The sequence below is a fragment of the Alligator sinensis genome, unplaced genomic scaffold (genome assembly GCF_000455745.1).
Source record: "Alligator sinensis unplaced genomic scaffold, ASM45574v1 scaffold527_1, whole genome shotgun sequence".
Classification (NCBI taxonomy): Eukaryota; Metazoa; Chordata; order Crocodylia; family Alligatoridae; genus Alligator; species Alligator sinensis.
The window spans coordinates 2,553,014-2,559,870 of NW_005841958.1; positions in this window are offsets into that span (position 1 = coordinate 2,553,014).

Sequence of the window (6,857 nt, forward strand, 5' to 3'; positions counted from 1 at the left end):
GTTCCCCTGTGCATGTCAGGAGGTACAACATTTAGCAGAAGACACTCATTGGCACAATAATGGGGGGGGCTGTAGAAATGCTGTTAGTTCCCATGAGGCTCACTTCTCATCTGTGAAATGGGAATGTTATTTCTTCCTGACTTCTCAGGGGTTGCAGCAATAAATATGTGATGTACTTGCATGCTATTGCAATTGAGGATGTTACCCAAACACAACTATAAAGAAGTATCATTGCCTTAATTGCCTGTAAGGAGTTAATGAGCCATATTTTGCTCAGGTTTATCAGAGATCTACAGAGGTGCATGGGATGACAACTGAGAAAACAATGGAAGAATTCAGCCCAATCTTTGTGACAATATAAGACAGGTAAGTGATTTATAAGAGCTATACAATCTGGTGGCCATCCCAGGTTCTTAATGTTGATGGTCTTCACCAGTTCTCTACCTAGAGGGCAATTCCACAAGACAATGAATAATGGGTGTTAGAGAAATGCTCATCAGACCAGATCTAAGTTGAAATATGGAAAAGATTCATATTTTAATATGAATATTCAATGAGATTCAATATGATGGCAATGGATTAAGAGTGGGTTAAAAAAAGAAAGAAAAAAAACCTTGATAGTGAGAAAGAATTGGCAGCTTATTCAATTTCTATTTATAGTTTGGGGAAGGTTTAGAAAATATTGTGTTAGAATTGGACTTTTTTTTAAGCTTGAGAGAGGCTGAGAAACAATATATGCTATCCACACCAGGTTACAAGTACTGTAATATATTTGCTTCTACTAAAGCACACAGTCCTCTAGTTCCCAACAAGGTATAAGTTAAATGACTTAAATAGTTAACCTAACATGGCGTATGCTACAGTCGTACATGTGGTTGTTATAAAATGGTGCTGGAAAACTTCAGTAAAACTGGAAAACACATGTATTGGGTTTGGTTTGAGGTAATGTGCATCAGAGCCACAAAATGAAGGAAGCAACGTGCTGGAAGTTCCAAGTGGCTAGTTTGGGGACTCGTTTAGAGACGGCATCTCCATGGATTCGGATCCAAAGAAGCTCTTTACATTTCCTCCGCAACTACAGAGTAACTATTCCAAGGGGAAGTTGCTGCAATGATGGCATTTCCATTGTGCCTTAAGCATATTTTGGTTACCCCTGATCATCCTTGCTGGTTCTTCCTTGTCTATCAGCCAGAAACATTTTGAAAGGGCCTTTATGAAGAAGAAAAGTGGTCAATATTAAGATTAGCATTTTGGCTGCCATCTTGTAACTTGAAGGGAAAAGAGACCCCCAGTTGCCCACAAAGCACGTCTATTTATGTTTAAAAACTAAGTAAGGATAAGTTCAACGAGAAGTCTGAATAATCTATGTGACTGTCATTAATTTGATATCCTTGTACACCATATAACACCTGTAGAGAAGATGATAATCTATTGATAAGAGCAGTACAAACATGATTTGCCATAGTATCCACTGCTTTAATACCATGATGATGGGCACTAGAGGAAACTAGAGAAAAAAATAGCTAAAATAAGATGATACGATAATAACGAAATATGAGAGAAATGTTGCTTATATAGACATTTACATTGTGGGATGCAGATGTCCTTTTCTCTAACGAGTCTTCTTGGCTGCAACAAAAAAGCAATAATGAAAAAAACCAACCTTCAGTAACGAATGGTTGTTTATGGTGGTACAGTGACAGCTAGACTGCAACTGTGGTTGCAACTGTTTCCATTCTCAATCCAGGATTGCACTTCCAGTGCTTCAAATCAATAATAAAATACATTCAGCCACAAATCTGGCATAAGTAGCCTGCAACCAGGAAATTGTTTGGCCAAATGTGAAGACATTTTTCAGACATGATTTATAAAAAAATAAACGGGGCTAGACACAGTTTGGATGTCCTTTTTATGTTGTTTTGTCACACCCTCTGTAACTGAAGTACAGACTTCAAATTAGGTTGACTAAAAATATCTCACTGAGATCAGTACGCAGGGTCAGACCCACGTGGTGGAAGGGTAAGCCAAAATCCAGTAAATTCTTCATTCTTGTTTGGAGCGTTAGACTAACACTGGGAAGCTTGCCATGTCTGACAAGCTATAGAAAGTGAACTGCATTAGAAATACTACAGTCTGCCGGCCACCGGTATAATAGCAGAGGTAAAACGCACACATCTGCCACAGGGCTGAGTGAGTGGCCCTCCACTGCTGATGACTATGACATACAGGAGAAAATCAGAACATGCAACTTTTAATTATAAGTTCACCAGCTGTATACCATATGGCGGTGACCAGATTCGTGTTGCCTGCTGACTATTGGGTGGTTTCTATAAAACTGCTTTTTCATCTCAATTCGATTCGGAAAGCCATTGTTAAAAATTGTATTTATTAATGATCTTGAGCCTGAGGACTGAATGGTTCATGGAGATGGATCTATACGTGGGGGCGGGCAATTATTTCGAGCAGAGGTCCGCTTACCGAGTTTTGGCAAGCCATTGAGGGCCGCATGACAGGCAGCCAGGGGCACATAAATATTAATTTTTAAACATTTTTAGGGGCCCCACGGGCCGGGTAGAATGGCCTGGCGGGCTGCATCTGGCCCACAGGCTGCATTTTGCCCACCCCTGATCTATACTCTGTTACCTTTACAATGATCAAATCAAAGCAGGTACATGTTCATATTGAATGAACTCCTAGCCTCCGTGCAAGCCAATGGGAGTTTTACCCCTGACTTAAAAAGGGACAAAATTGCCACTGCCTATATCTTGTCCTGACAAACTAAGGACTTCAGCTTTTTTCCAGTGTTTTTAATGTAGCAGGCCCTAATATAAAGTGAGGTTGTTACCTTCCCATTCCCAAACAGAAGGCAAGTCTGAATTTTTCTAAACCTAATTTCCCTACAAAGAGTTCAAACTACTGAGAGTGGTATAACATGTGTATATTATATCTGTGCATTTGGGTTTTTTTTATTTAAACTCATTCTCTTTTCAGACATCTGTGTACACATGGGCACTTCAGTGAGTTTTGAGTGTAAACTAGTTTAAGGGAAACATTCATGACCAAAGTCAGCTTTTGCTCACAATGGAACATATGTATATCATCATGTGGAATTTGGACACCGCTGTAGCCGCTCACATAGTTGTGGCACTGCTTCACTAGGAATTTGATTCCTAGCAATATAAGATCAGGTTCATTTGATGTTTATATTGAATCTGGCCATTGGTTTGGGCATAATTGAGTAGCTTCTGGTAATCTATTAAATAGTTTCTGGCAAGGATTCAAGTGCTAAAATATCTTTTTATTGAACTAATGAAAATCACAAGCCTGATATAAAAAGAGATGCAATTATGAAATCCACACTGGCATCGTTTAACATCTTTCATTTCATCCTGGTAAAATTACAATACATGCATACTTCTTAAATAAGAGACATCTTTTGGACAGTTATGACTGAATGTTTTAGTTTAAATGGAAATGCTGGTAATCCCGTAGGGAAGCCCAGAAAGTAAACTGATATTTAATATTAAACTCTTAACCTTCAAAAGAACAGTTTAAAATGCTAAATACGGCACCAACATTTATGTTTGATATAATTAGGATGTTCTCAAAGCCTATTTCTCAGTAAGTAATAAATTAGGACATTCTCAAAACATGCAAATGTTCAAACTCAAGTTATCGAAAGACATTAGAGTAACTTCATTGCCTAGATCTACACAGAGCTGAAGGATAGGTGGTCTAAGTTTGAAGTGTCTGATCATCTGCTAAAGTCCTCCCCCTTGCTTTCTGCTTGTCTTTAAGCAGTCCTCTATGGCATGGTAACTTTAAACTTTGCTTCATTATAATGATAGGCTGCAAGTTTTCTTGCTGAACACTGCAAATTAGTTCAGCTAAAGAGGCATCTGATTCCAAAAACTTGGGGATGATATCCTAGCCCTGTTAAAGTCAGTGACAAAATTCCCGTTGCCCTCACTAAGCCAGGGTTTCACCCCTGGACTTGATTACCTACCCTACTCCAAATGTTAACAGTGACGAGCATCTGCAAAATGGGCCGGATGAAAATCTGACCTCCCATCAACCTGATTTTTTGAGCCTTCTGAATCCTGATCCATATTCTGGGGCTTGACTGTAACTTGTAACACTTTTTAGATATCCTGAAATAACTGCCATCAAAATGACTTGAGGAAGCTAAATACCACTTAATCCAAAGCTCTAAGAATCCAAACCCTTCTCACCTCCGGCTGTAATTATTAATTACATCTCATCCCAGAAGCTCTCTAGCTCTCCAGTGATGTAATGGCAGACTGAATCTCATTTTTACTTAGCAGGTGTTTCCAGCACAAATCCATCAGTGCACATGGCACTTATTGGCACCATTATTTCTACTCTCTAAGCAAACATGACCATGTGGGTCAGTATTCCAGTACAAATAGAAAGGTAGGGCTATGTGGGGCAATTTGAACTGATGCTAATTTGAACGGACACAATTTTAACCGCTGTGCTTGTTCTTTGGATTCCTCTTGGACTTCACCCTCCATGACTCTGGACTGGGCACCTTCTAAGGGCTTAATCCAAAACCCACTGATGTGGCTGGAGGTCACTAACGTTTTGACCAGGCCCTGACTGCACATGGTTTAAAAACCATTATGGGTGGGAGTCTGTTCTTTGCCTGCTCTGTGCAGTCCTGGAGAAGCGGGGTTGATAGCACCTTCACATTCTCCCAAACCTAGCCTGCTTCAGTATAAGAGCAGCCCCCTCTGCAATTTATACACTAAATCACCATGGCTTCCTAGGACTCTACTGTGAGCTACAACAGCGGCCAGCATTGCTATCACCTTGCCCCAGCTTGCCCCTTCTCAGCTGCCAACATACTTTCGTTTGCCCCTCAGTGGGCACAGACAGAAGTGCAGCTCCCTGCTGTAACTGAGAATGCTTTGCAAGTTCACTGGTGTAGGTTGTAGCCGTGTTGGTCTAAGGACATAGGCAGACAAGGTACTTCGGGTAAATCTGATATCTTTTATGAGACCAACTCAAATAATTGAAAAAAAAATCTTCTTTGCAAAGTTTTTGGGTACAATTACCCTTCATCAGGCAGAGGAAGTATCTGCAGATGGTCTGTGCTCTTCCTGGATGGAGTGGTAAAACAGTCAGAGGCCAGTATGTATGCAAGAAAGCCAGTCAGTTAAAATGTGAATTGAGGTGGTCAGTAGGTGAGAGACAGGTGGGAGTGGGAAGGGGAATGAATGTAGTCAATGGATGAGAGATGGGGGGCAGGTTAGAGGGGGAAGGGAGTGAATATAGCTGGTAAAAAGTGGAGGGCTTACCTGGGGAGTCAGATGTTAGGCAGGTTATAATGTGTCATAAATCCAATGTCTATATTTAGTCCTCTTGTAAGTTCACCGTTGGTTCCAGGGGAAGGAGAGTCTAGCTGCTGGTTGCCAGCCCGCAGCCCGTTTCCCCATAGCAGCAGCCTCTGCTCCCTCCCAGCTCGCACTGTTTTCAGATTGGGAGAGGGGAAAGGAGCAGAGGGAGCTCATTGTAGGGGCCCCCAGCCAGCACTGGAGAGTGGGGTGGGTGAATGGGAGCCCCCCACCACCTTGGGGAGGCTCCAAAACACCCTCCAGCAGGAGCAGAAAAAACCCCAGACCAAACTCCCTGCATTCCCTTTCCTCACTCCCAGTCTAAAAACGGCTTGGAGGCTGGCAGGCAGCGCAGACACAAGTTACAGAAGAGGATCTGTTTTGAAACATCTTCATCTGACCCCTCATACAAGGAGGTTCAGATTTTCCCCCAATTGGCCATTTCCTAAGCTGTCTGCAGCCGTGCACTGGTGTTTGATCATGGCTCTAGACTGCTTTCTGTGGCCAGATCAGGCGAAAATTGTCACTTCTGTCTGCACCTGGTCAGAATCAGAAGTCATCTTTGATAAGGTAGCATTGCTTTTCTTTAAGATGGCCTTCATACTTTTGGAGCAGGAACTTCAACTTTGGCCCCCCAGTCACTTTGAGTCAGGGTCAGGTTTTTGCTCCTCCTGTGAAAAGCTGTCCAGATGTAACTATTGTAGTAATCTGAAAAATCTCTGCTGGCACCGCTTTGCCTAGGTCATGTAGATTATGACAACTAAGTTCTCCAGCTGAACATCTCCCTTTGTCCCCCAACATGCTCCAAACCCTCCCCACTCTTGCATATCGGCTGGTCTCTACCTGTGCCATTTTCATAGACTGAGTATGTGCTCTCCTGGGGCTTCAAGAACTGAACGGGTCTCCTAACAATTGGTTGTCCCCACTAAGAAAGTGGGGGAGACGGTGGCACCAGCCACCTGAACAGAGAGCTAAAAGACTGTGCTTTCAATGAAAGCTGGATGACTGGGGGGAAGGGAATTAATTTTTCACTGAAGCCTTTTCTCTTGGTTTTTGGTAAGAAATGAAGATTTAGTGACAAAGCACTGTGTATCAATGTCTGCTTCTGCGAGCTGTCCTTGTCAGAAACATTTCTGAAAAAGACAAATGAAGCATTTTGCTGTTTTTATTCCAAAACACTCTTCCTTTTGGAAATATTCTTCCATTTTTAGGGTTGTTGTTTTTGGGTTGTTTTTTTTTAAATCATGTTAAAAAGAAACTTTAAAAATCCTCAAAACCTGAACAGAAATTATTCATTTTAAGTTGAATGGACTATTGTGACTCATAGTATTTTTGGAGAAGCAACTTTTTGTAAAAAAGAAAAAGGCCGTTTCAGGTTGAACCAAATGTTGTTTGATTTTTTTGCAACTGTCCATGAATAAAAAAATGTCAATTATTCTCATAGCTTTCCTCTTGGTGATTCCTATTCTGGTACAAAGCAGAGTGGAGGTGAAGGAAAGA